The 13,340-nt window shown below is 40.5% G+C and overlaps 1 long non-coding RNA gene across 1 annotated transcript in view; it reads left to right on the top strand.

The window, feature by feature from the left end:
* The first annotated feature begins 166 nt into the window (after window positions 1–166).
* Window positions 167–13,340, top strand: part of LOC147496350 (uncharacterized) — a 36,340-nt gene continuing 23,166 nt past the window's right edge. The window contains exon 1 of the long non-coding RNA XR_015196572.1: window positions 167–258. This is a non-coding gene — a long non-coding RNA (uncharacterized LOC147496350). The remainder of the gene's footprint in view (window positions 259–13,340) is intronic.

The following is a 13,340-nucleotide window of genomic DNA, read 5'->3' as shown; positions in this document are numbered from 1 at the left end:
CCATCTCTAATCAATCAATATTAGATTCAAGAAAGAAAGTTGTTGTTGTTATTGTTGTCCCATCTCTAATCACCAGTATAATTATAAAAAAAAAATCTTTAATCACAAGTATATGAAAGCCTCTGTGGGCCTGACTTTTTGGTTTTAATTCCTGTTACTTCCACTTTTGAGGTACTGGCAACTGCGGCCTACTAGTGAAACAATTGTAAAGCACATGTTCACTCAATGGATTGATAGTTATCGCGATCTACCCCTCGGGTAATTTTGTTGCTTGTTGTAACCTTTTTTCCCTTCTAATTATAATTATACATTATACAAATACCAAGTACCGTATTTGTATTATGTGTCCCGATGCGTAATTAAAGATGTCTATTGGATTTTCACCTAGTTTGGTGACAGTGGTTGTCAGTTAAAGGTTCTACTCTTTGTCGAATTAGTAAAGTTAGTGAGTGTTGTTATATAGAAGAATTAGGTTCTAACTTGTAAGTATATATATGTGTTCTCATCCATAAATTAATTAGAAACCTAAACTCCGAGTTTGTTGATGTTGTGTATGAGGTCAATTTCTAGGATGCAGAAGAATATAAGATCCGTTTAAGACAATTTATTGTTGAAGATAGTAATAGTTTTGGAAACGTACATGTATAGACCCCCACTTTGTGGCTCATTAAGCCCACGAATCCAACCCAATACTAGGCCTAGTCCAGCAGTTAAGCCCACGTGCTTAACCCTAGCCCATCCAATTATTGGTCTATTGATGAATATGTCCAGATCCATTATTATAGAAAATAAGGATAAAAGTTCAAAGAGATAACAATTCTTTTGACAAACAAACACAGTCCTCTTAGGACTCAATCTCTACCAATTCATAAAAAGACATTCTCTCTCACAAGGAACTACGTTGAAACTTGATCCCTAGAGAGTAGATCTTGGGTACGTAGGCAGCCATTATCTTGGTTCGGTTTCATCTCCCCCAACATCAATTTCCTCTATTTATTAGTGCATTCTTTATCATTTTCTCGTTGTGTTGAAGTAGGTTACTGCCGAAACATAATTGGCGCCGTCTGTAGGTTTTTTAGAATCCATTATCACGTGAAGCAATCAAGATGGTAAGCACAAGAAGCAGACCAAACTATCAACATATTCCTCCTATCAATAGGAATCGCAACCCTCGAAATTCAACTCAGCCAATGCAAGAACCATTGAACAATTGAGTTGCTCCTAGTGGTAGGTGATAAGCACCCAAAACTGTAATATTAAACCCCGAGAGACATAACATTTTGGTCGATTATGTGTTTAATAATCATGTAATAATTATATTTTTGTACTTTTGCAGGTTTCCGCAATTAAAATAAATATAGAGATAAAACATGCATCGAAGTACGGGAATACGAGAATATTTGAAGTTTCCCACTTAACCCCCGTGAAGCCCAACAAAGCCTGACTAGAGCCGAAGTTTCCAAAAGAACAAAATCAGTGCAGAACGGGTCCACATATAAAGAAGCAGCAAACTTTCGAAGCTCAAATCGGATAAATCTAGATGCCGACGTTGGCTAGTGAAGCTGCCATAGCAACCCGGGCGACGAACTCCGCGCAAGGACAGAAAGTCGTAAAAACGCCAAAATCGGTGCCGCCACTGGACACACTAAGTGGACCCACTCTGCGGGTCCAAAAGGCATGACGAGTCAGCATAGGCAGGTAGCAAAGGATGGTTTCAATTTGGTACCACCTAGCAAGAGAGAAGACACGTACCAATTCAAACGAGGTGGTTTGAATTGAGATGAGCTACAAGACGAAACTTTAATACGGAAAAGGACAAAACAAATGGGTAAAAAACAAAACTTTAATTCTCAAAGTTTTGAACAACTCAATTAGCAAACAAACAACATCAAATTAAACCGTCTTCAGTGTCCAACCTATATATATGAGGGGGTCGCCTTCATTATTACCCCTTCAACATTTTCATGCTTTAGCTTCCGCCTAGTTAGTTTATTTCTTTAGTACTTACATTCTGTCATTTCCATTCCAGCAGCTTAAATACTGTAAGTTATTTTACCCTTAATAACAGTAATTTCTTTTCTAGTTTAATTCATGTTCTGCATTTATTTACTTAATGTATACAGCAAGTTTAATTATTCATTCTATGACCATGAGCTAATCCCCCCCCCCCTCAGGGGGAGGGTTATGCTGCTCGTGTAAAAATCCAGATTGACTCTTTAATATTCTAGAGTCACTACTTAGGAATTAGTCTTAGATTTGACATCCGGTCCCAAAATGACTGAGACTGTACAAAGTTGGACTGCTGATGCTCCAGATTAGTCTGTCGCGCGCGACCCAAAATGTCTCGCACGCGACTCTGGTGTCGGCGACTCTCCAATTCGTCCAGCTGATGTGAAATCAAGCCAGGAGCTGAAATAATATACCAGAGATGAGATATTATTGAAACTCCTTATGCTAGTGAAATGCGACCTAGAGATGCGGGCATGCACTAGGGATCAATACTCGACGTTGTCTCCGAAAACGAGACGAATTAGAGATGTAGTGATGTGGTAATATAAACGGTTGAAAAATGATTCTCACATGAGTATGACTAACTCTCTCCCTGTTTCTCTATTTTTATTTACCTACATATAATCGCCGTAGTAAGTTACATTATTTGCATTACCGTTAATTTAATTAAAACCAACTAAAAATAAACCTAAAAATCCTAGTCACCAAAAGTTGTAATTCCAGTTGTGAACCTATCTGAGCCCTAAGGTTTGGACGATCCCTTACTCGACTTATCCTACCAAACCCACGTGAGTAAGGTAACTTGACTAAAACGTACGACTATATGGACGTTGGACTTTGGACTTTGGACTTGGGTCTTTGGACTTCGGACTTTGGACTGTGGACCTCGGACTTAAGAAAATAAGTAACTAAAATCAATAAACCTATATAAAGAGTGTGTTTATTAAATGGCAAACATGCCCACGGGAAGAAGGACTCGGACTTAACGTAATAACCGGAATACATCCATAAAACCCCTCCCCTACCTCCTCATCTTTTTAAATTTTCATTTCTGTTACAATACTAACAAGTTACGTAACTCTTTACCGTAACTCTTTACCCTAACTTTTTCTACTAACAAATATCGTGAACCAAGTTTTGTTTATTTTCATTATTAGCACGATCTAAGTACTCGTAGGAATTTGAAATCTTGAAACGGACAAAAAGAGTCTCGGACGAGACTGAATTAGTAGCACGCTTGAGACTAACCCGAGTATCAACACTCGGTTTTCGGTCTGAGCCACTTTCCTTTTCGATTACTCTTTTGGGCTCTCGGTCCTGTTTTTTTCTAGTAAGCATAAGCTCGGGAGTTAGTCGATCACTATACGAGGAATCGCGGGACGCCAGGTTTCAAACTCTTAAACTCCTCAAACTTTGTCGAGGATATTATTTGCTATAACCTATTTTAGCTCGTATATTTGTATGTTGGCATGAGGACTCCTTGCATGTAAAGGTGGTTCGTCATTACATATTCACGTTAACACAATATGATTCAAATATATTTTGATATATGCGTAGCGTCAAACCATCTGCTTAGAATATTTTTGTATGTGTATGTTACATCAATTCACATACATGGTATTCAATTGCATGAGTTCGTTCTCGACATTCCCCTAGCTCACGTATAACTTACATATAGTTGCACGTATATGTAATATAGATTTGCATGGGTAGACTTTCTGCGTAAACTAGTATATGTTAGTTAGTTTCTATTTTGGCATCTATCGTTTTAATTGCATATTTCGTAATCACGTCTCCATAATACATTAATTACGTAAACAAAAAAATAAAAAATAAAAATAAAAATAAAAAAAATAAAAAATCATAGTAATTAAAAATTTCATCTAAATCATCTTGATAACACCCCGCATAATACACCATCATAAATCATCATCCTATTCCATCAGTGCCTAGGAAACTTGAAAAAAATTGAAGTTGCCTAATTAAGGAACGTGCTAGCACGAACAACCTCCCTCAATTCTCTCGGGTGACCTGGCTGCTGGAATATTCACACGTTATCCTAGCTTCCCTGCTCGAGTTAGCAACAGCTCAAGAAGACGTGCTTCAACTCCCTCCTTCCTAAATTCTAAAACCTCAAGTCATTATTCGTTCCTTATGAGCCTTAAATTAAAATTTATATTTGTATGAGACTCCGGTCTAGTAAACATAAGGAATTAGAACTTACATATCATCGTCGAAAATACAAGAAACAACTGTTTATGTTATCTCCTAGCATAGTCCCTCCTCCGTAAATTAACCTCGTCAAACATCTCCGTTGCCATTATCTCTTTTAACTATAGCTGAGGAAAATCTCACAGTCGAGAAACCCCTTTCGGATTTCTATACTGCCTTACAGGAAGGACCTGCTTCCTGCATTAAACTCGATGTGATTGTAGGTGATTTTTGTATTCCGCCAAACATTTTTGGTTTGTTACCTATTTACCATGGTTTAGACCATGAAAAACCGTACAATCATCTTCGTCGGATGCAACAAGTAGTCACCACTTTCCGCCATCCAACCGTTACCAACGAACAAGTCTTGCTTAGGTTGTTTCCCTTCACCTTAGCTGATAAAGCTTCAGTTTGGCTCGCCGGACAAGCACCGCAATCCATTGACACATGGGCCAAACTTGTTCAAGCATTCATGATAAAGTTCTATACTCAGAAGAAAACTACAGAAATGCTTCGAAAGATTCAATTCTTTCGCCCAAAGACACCCCGGGAATCCTTTTCAAAGTGGAGCAGATTTACTGATCTACTTCTCGAATGTCCCCATCATCAACTCGACACCGCTGTATTAGTCCGTTCATTCTTTAATGGTCTCTCTGACCATCAAAAGGAAACATTAGATATCATGAACAACGGTTGTTTCATGGACAAGGGCGCTACTGAAGTATACACTTTTCTTGAGAAACAAGCTTCACGAAGCACCCATTGGGAAAACATTGATTCTTCTAGATCTTCTAAAGACACTCCTACCAAAGTTATGTCTATGTTTGAGGTCAAACCCGATCCGTAATTAAAAACTCTAATCGAGTCCCTAAACAAAAAGGTCGATGCTCTTTCGGTACAAGTAAATGAACAAAAACCCAAACAGGTCATGGCTGCCAACACTTCCCCATACCCCCTCTTTGCTTAAGTCCCGAAGCACGCCGATTCTTATTGTCCTTTTGTATACGAGTGTCCTCCCCAACCTTCTGAAGAGGCTTGTGCTTTCAACATCCCTAATGCACCTTGGCGACAACATCCGAATTTAGCTTGGGCACCCCCTATCCAACAACAAGCTTCTCCAGGTGGCAACAACGTTCCTGTACGACCACCCGCGAACTACAATTCCTATCGTCAAGGAAATCCTCCACAATTCCAGCAAGGGCAAAGTAATTTTCCCAACAACGCAAATATAGGGTATCAAAACAACCGCAACCTTGTTCCGCTAATCAAGGATATGGCTACCAAAATCAACCCGTGAATAATAACCGTGAACTAGTTCCTGCTACTCCTTTGGTACAATCCACAGCCGATAAAATGGCTGAAACTTTCCTGACATACATGAATCAACAGAATCAAATCCTAGCTTCTATCCAACAGTCTCTTCAGTTTGTTAGCTTTCGGGATAAAAGTCAAAGGCGTGTTCCCCGGGCAAGCGGTTCAAACCCTAAGCCTACAAACACGCCTTAGAACTCAACAATGCACCGGGATCTAGTAATCCAAGCCGTGGTGAGGTAAATGCCATTACCACTCTTTGTTCTGGCCGAACCATCGACAATAATATACGTATGCCAGACGAGGAATCGACGGAAGCCACGACTGACGTCCCTCCAACTCCTACCTCGCAACCTATAACGGACGAAGTTGTACCTTCAAAATCTACACCCACATCCCTAGGAAAAGATACCACGATCCTTATATCGCAGCGATTCCGCCTAAAAGCTCCGTTCCTGCCCGTTTGGTAAAGAACAAACATGACGAACATTTTGATGAGATCCGTGAAACCTTCAAAAATTTGACCATAAACTTACCTTTCCTAGACGCGCTAAAGCATTTGCCCAAGCATGCCAAGTTTTTGAAGGACATGTGCACCACCAAACGACGCATTTAATGTACCTCAATAAAGCGTTCCTCATTGAGCGGTTTCCCTCGATTACCACTACCAATGGTGTGGTAAAAGTACAGGACCGTGTCGAATAAACCGTACCATGCACGTTGGACGACAAGTATACCGCCATCGCACTTTTTAGACCTAGGTGCGGTGTTAACCTACTTCCTACTACTTATTTAAGCGGTTAGGTCTTCATGAATTAAAACCTACCAATATGACTCTGCGAACTTCGCGGATCGCTCCATCAAGTACCCAAAAGGCATAGTAGAGAACGTTATAGTAAAGGTCCAAGATTTTTACTACCTAGTTGATTTTGTCATTCTAGATACTGAAGTAGCATGTGACTCCATCCCTATAATCTTTGGACGTCCTTTTCTTGCAACTGCCAACGCTCTCATAAATTGTAGGGACGGTTCAATGACATTGTCTTTTCGGGGAACCTTTTCTCATCGAACTCAAGCGTGTTCAAATTAATGAAAACAGTTTCCGATCCTATAATGGAGGGCGAGATTAGCTCGGTTGATAGTCGGAACATGATTATTTCACATACTCTTTTCCCCGCACGAGATACACCAATTTCTTTCTTTTGATAATCCGAGTTTGACGATGACTTCGTACATAAAGGATGTCCATGCATTATTAGAGTCGGTACCACTATTTGACCCTAATATCTTTGCGTTGCAAACTGATTCAGAAGAACCGGATTCGCTCTTTTCCATTGAAGAGATGATCCCTCACGAATCCTTGATCCCCAATCCTCCAACTCTGGATTTAAAACCTTTACCCTTTGAGTTGAAGTACGTGCATCTCGATCTCGATGGTAGTCACCCTATAATAATTTCTGCTCACTTGACTACCGACGAAGAGGCACGTTTGATTCATGTCATTCGTGAACACCGCTCCGCTATCGGATGGTCATTAGATGATATCAAGGGAATAGACCCTAGCATATGCACGCATTGCATACATCTCGATGACGGCACAAAGACATTACGAGAACCACAACGCCGCCTTAATCCTGCCATGAAGGAAGTGGTGAGAGAGGAAGTTTTACGTTTACTTGATACAGGTATCATATACCCTATCTCTGATAGTGATTAGGTTAATCCTGTCCACGTTGTTCCCAGAAAGTCCGGCATTCAAGTTGTACAAAATGAAAATGGTGAGTGCATCTCCACTCGCATTCCTTTGAAATGGAGAATTTGCATTGACTATCGCAAACTTAATGCCAGAACCCGTAAAGATCACTTCCCTCTCCCATTCATTGACCAGATGCTAGAACGTTTAGCCGGTCAAGCTTACTACTGTTTTCTTGATGGCTATTCCGGATACTTCCAAATTGTCATCGATCCCGCCGATCAAGAAAAGGCAACTTTCATGTGTCCCTTTGGAACCTTTGCATACAGAAGAATGCCTTTTGGTCTTTGTAATGCCCCAGGCACTTTCCAATGCTGCATGCTTCATATTTTTAGTGATATGGTGGAACGTTATATGGAAGTCTTCATGGACGACTTTTCCATTTATAGAAATTCCTTTGACAACTGTTTATCCAACCTTTCTAAAGTATTAACGCGTTGCGAAGAGAAAAATCTGGTACTAAATTGGGAGAAGTATCATTTCATGGTTACCAAAGGACTTGTTCTAGGTCATATTGTTTCAAAAGACGGGATAGTGGTTGATAAAGCTAAAATTGTTAAAATTTCTTCGCTACCTTTCCCCGTCGCATTCTGTGATATCCGTGCCTTTTTAGGCCACTGGTTTTACAGAGATTCATTCAGGGATTTTTCTAAAGTTGCTTTCGACCTTTAACCAATCTCCCCGCTTAAGGATGCAGATTCGACTTCAATTTCAATTGCAAACAAGATTTTGATACTCTAAAACCGCTCGACTACCGCTCCTATCATTCAACCCCCGATTGGTCTCAACCATTCGAATCGATGTGTGACGCTTAGCGACTTTGCTATTGGGCGCCAGACTAGGCCAACGACGTGACAACAAACCCATTGTCATTTACTACGCTAGTAAAACTCTTAACGATGCTCAACGTAATTATACCACAACTGAGAAAGAGTTCCTAGCTATTGTCTATGCTTTGGATAAGTTTGGTCCCTACCTAGTTGGAACATCGACCATCGTATATACTGACCATGCCGCAATTTGGTACTTACTCGCGAAAAAGGACACAAAACAACGATTGTTCCGCTGGATCCTTCTCTTACATGAATTCACCTTGGAAATCAAAGACAAGAAAGGAATCGAAAATGTCGTAGCCAACCATTTATCAAGGCTGGTTGGTGACATCAATAGTGATTCCGAAGCTATCGGTGATTCCTTCCCAGACGAATACTTGTACTCTATTTTTTCATCTCTATGGTACGCGGATATCGTTAACTACCTAGTTACTGAGGAAGTCCCCTCCTTTTGGTCACGCCCCGATCATAAAAGTTCTTATCCATGTAAAATATTATTTCGGGATGAACCCTACCTCTTTAAGTATTATTCCGATTAACTCATTCGTATTTTGCATTCCCCGGGAACACACTGACGTATTATCCTTTTGCCATGAACAATCTTGCAGAGGTCATTTCAGTGGAAAGAAAACTGCGGCCAAGGTGTTACAATGTGGTTTTTACTGGCTTACCCTTTTTCGCGATGCACACGAACATTGCATAGCTTGCATTCGTTGTCAGCACCTAGGTCGAATTACCAAACAAAATATGATGCCACTAAATCCTATCTTGATTGTGGAAATTTTTTATGTTTGGGGCATTGATTTTATGGGACCCTTCCCTATTTCTCAAGGTTTTCTATATATTTTAGTCACTGTAGACTATGTGTCCAAATGGATTGAGGCACTCACATGTCACTCAAATGACCATAAGACTGTCGTGAGATTTGTAAAAGAAAACATTTTCTCTCGTTTTGGTGTTCCCAAAGCTATCATCAGTGATGGGGGTACACATTTTTGTAACAAAATTTTTGGGTTTTTAATGAAGAAATATGGAGTTACTCACAAGATTGCTACTCCATACCACCCACAAACGAGTGGCCAAGTGGAAGTCTCCAACAAAGAGATAAAGTCTATTCTGGAGAAAACTGTCAACCCATCAAGAAAGGACTGGTCTCTCCGCTTATCGAATGCGTTGTGGGAATACCAAACAGCATTTAAGACACCTATAGGGATGTCTCCTTACCGCATTGTTTTTGGAAAACCTTGTCATCTGCCAGTTGAACTTGAGCATCGTGCCCTTTGGGCCATCAAAAACCTTAATTACAATATCATCGAGGCAAAGCGAGAAGTTTAAAACTGCAATTAAATGAAATGGAGGAGATTCGAGTGATGCTTATGATCTCGAAATCCTACAAAGCTAATATGAAAAGAGTGCACGACAAACACATTTTGCGTAAAGGATTTCAAAATTGGCCAAAAAGTTTTCTTTGCATAACCCAGTTACACATCTTTCCCCGGTAAATTGAAAACACAATGGTCTGGTCCTTTCATTGTGTCAGCTGTGAAACATTATGGGGCAATTTCTTTGCTTAATCCAAAAGATAACAGTGAATTTCAAGTCAATGGACAACGCCTAAAACATTACCACGAATTACGCTCACCAGATATTGAACAGACTCTTATTCAGAATCCAGTATACACTGACTAGATGTTTCGTTTGGCGTACTCAATCTTGTTTCTATAGAGGGTACACCATTTTGGTAGCCGGGCCATCTTCTATCTTATGATCTCCAAAGTTCTTTGAAGTGTGTGGTTGCAAGCGCCGGAACCTTATTCCACGAAAGCTCTTTTTTAGAACTGAGTATAAATGTCTTCTGCAACACGAGCAAACGTACTTTTTGGTAAACGATGGGTACCTAAGATTTCACCTCCTTCCTTCTCTTCCCTTTTCTACTCTCTACCTCGCGAACTTCAGCTAATCATTTGGTGTAAGTCTCACTCATCACGAATAGGGAATAGTCGTAGTTCTTTTGCTCGTAAACGACGTGCACGAAGGATGGGCTGGTGTATGCATTGCCAAACACCCTTCAATCTAGGCCCTGACTTCCTATCCGATACTAGGCAGTTTAAGGTATACTTTTGTCTGACACCAGATGCGCAGGATAATCTTCGTCGCCGCGCCGTTTCTCCCACAGGTTGGGATTCGTCTTGAGAATCTGACGTTAAAAGACTCGATTCGTCTTGAGGATCTGACATTAAAAGACTCGATTCGTCTTGAGGATCTGACGTTAAAAGACTCACCTTGTAGATATGTTTATATTGTTGCCTTTTCCCTTTGCATTAAGTTTTGCACATGGGATTCGTGTCCAACCTCAGATGTTGCATACTTGGAACACAAACAGGCAATGGATTCCACCAGACCAACCCTAGAATTGGTTACTTTGAGTCCCTTGGGGCGGTTTGAGGATAGCCGTATGTAATAAGGGCAATTTTATTAGACCGTAGCACACACGGGCCAGGATGGTACCGTCCTGCCCCTAACCCCATAATAAATAGAGGTGAAGCCACAGTCTGGCTGGATTGGGTTCGCTCTAGAGCCGACATGACAGTTGTCTATGATTATAGATGGTGACTCTTCTGGACATCCGGTGTTCTTCACGTTTATCTCCTTTGTATATAAATAAAATCTTTGTTTATAAATAAAACACCCTCCATATTTTCAAAACTCTTGTGACCTTTGAGGATGACTCTTACAATTGGATAGCATTTTCCGTGCCGATCATTTTGATATCTCATTCGTCCAATTCGGAGTCCAAACGAGTCGTGGGTAAGCATTTTGATTTTTTTAGGCTTGATTTGGGCTTCGGGAAATTTTTTGGCCCAACCAAAATATCGATTTCTCGGTCCATTTAAACACAAAAAACCGGAAAACATGCGTCACATTTACATCATTCTTCTTCCTAAAAAACCGGATCTTGCCCCCTCTCGATATAGTCTCGCACGAGATAGGCCCACACTAAAACTAGGTCTCGCGCGAGACCCTCACATCTCCGACCAAGTTTTCCTTCCGTCAGAACATCCCAATTCTTCCCCTCATCAGTAATCAATAGCCATCCTCTCTCTAAGACCAGTAATGGCCGAAAACAGGCGGATTTGTGTGGAAATTGTTTTTGGAAATTTGTTTGAAAACGGAATGTTTGCTCCATTCTTTGATCACGAAATTCACTCTAGAGGATGGGAGAGTTTGTTATATGCCAATGGAGGGCTTTATTCCAAGGATTTGGTGATGAAATTCTACGACAATGGGAGCTTTAATGGCGACCATTTTTGGGTCACCGTCGAGGGTGTGCGCCACGAAGTCACACCTGTGTTGCTCTCCGGGATCACGGGCATTCCTCCGGGTCGACCCGCATCTTGACTTCAGCAGCAGTCCATGTACCCCACGCACTTACGACCTAATGCTCGACACGCTTAATCGAGGGAGAGTACAATATCGACGGAAATGCGGCGTATCGGTATTTCGGTCGCGATTTAAACCAACCGGGGTTTGTGACTCAATGGCTGGGACTGAATGTCATTCGCACCTCGAAGCCTTCGGACATCAACAAAACCTTCCTCCACCTTCTCGGATCCTCCAGAGTGAAAGGGTAACTTCTCGTGATCGTTACCTTTCTTTTTGATATTATCACACATGCTACTCTTAGGTCAGCCCCTCTTGCCGTTCTAGTAACGCAAGTTATGATTAATCTGGGTTTTCTGTCCGCCACCCCACTACTCCCTATACCACAATATGAGAATATGCTTGTCTTCAAGAAATGCATCACAGGACCCTTGGGAACCCACGGCACCTAGGGCTGTCGAAAGCACGCTTAGTGTAGGATCCTCTCACCCACCCTACTTTTGATGAGATCGCCATGAGTAAGATCACCCACCCCATAGAGGCCTTACGTGCTGTGAACAGTGGTCTGAGAGACATGTACACTCACCAGGTATCGATGAGACGTACCTTGGGCGAGTTAAGGACAGATATGACCACTCGCCCACGAAGTCGATGATGACAAAGATGGGCTTAATTCCAGCAGGAAATGAGAGCTTCCATGACTGCATTTCAGGACAATATGCTAATTACTCGCCAGAACTAGTTCCAGCGAATGTTCATGGCGAGCCAGCATCAATTTCAGGCTCAAGTGATGGATACTCTTGGTGATATCCAGGAGCAGTTAGCCTCCACGGAGCTCAGTCTTTGACGACGTCGCGCAGGACTCCTCGGTTCTTCTTCTGCGCAGCCCGAGGATTACGCTACAAAGACGAGGATCATCAGTAGCTAGATTTTTTTTTTACGGTCTTGTATAATATTTATATCAGATACTTTATTTACGTGTTTGCATTTTCCAGCTTAATAGTAGATGGTTCCTAAATATTTCTATCTTGAAATATTAGCTATATCTAATATTATAGTATATAGGTAGGAACATATATTGGTAATAATAAATTATATACATATATATAAATATATATTTTAAATGTCATACTTAAACAACAAATTTTAACATAAACTAACGTTTTATAAAATGTTCAGAAACCGATAATGAAAACGCATAAAAAATGGTCATGAACCACATCTAAAAAACGGTCAGAAAACGGTCATGAACCACATCTAAAAAACGGTCAGAAAATGGCAATTTTCTTTCTATAAATAAGTTCAACTCTTCCTCCATATTCACTCATTTCATATTCTTCCCTCTACACTTCTTATTCTAAAAAACGTTTTTAGATCACTCCAAGCTCAAGATTTATGGATGCACTAGAAAAGTTTGAGCAGCAGCAGATTGAATATGCTACTCAAGTCTTCATGCTCGGTTGTTTTATTATAGTCATGTTGTTAATGTGGCATATAGTTCTATCGAATATTTAGGTTTGTATTTAAGTCATCGTATCATTATGTTGTGTTTCCATACCATTGTACGTTCTTACATCGTATTGTGATCGTATATCTACATTTTCCTTGTTCTTCTACGTTTTAAAAAAAAAAAAAAAAGGGGGCACTCCTTGTCACATGCCCCATTCTTCTCATCCACACTACATCCACTTTTGCGCGATATCTTAGAAGATACACGTGGTCTAACTACTGTGTGACACCTCGAAACGTATCTTTTACATTTTTCGGATGGGTGCCTATTTATAACAAGGATAGACACCTCAAAAAATTTAACTTCCCTTTTTCCAAAATAATCTTTTTTC

This window comes from Coptis chinensis, chromosome 5 (genome assembly GCF_015680905.1).
Source record: "Coptis chinensis isolate HL-2020 chromosome 5, ASM1568090v1, whole genome shotgun sequence".
Classification (NCBI taxonomy): Eukaryota; Viridiplantae; Streptophyta; class Magnoliopsida; order Ranunculales; family Ranunculaceae; genus Coptis; species Coptis chinensis.
Note: the sequence above shows the minus strand (reverse complement) of the source record. Positions and strands in the feature narration are given on the sequence as shown.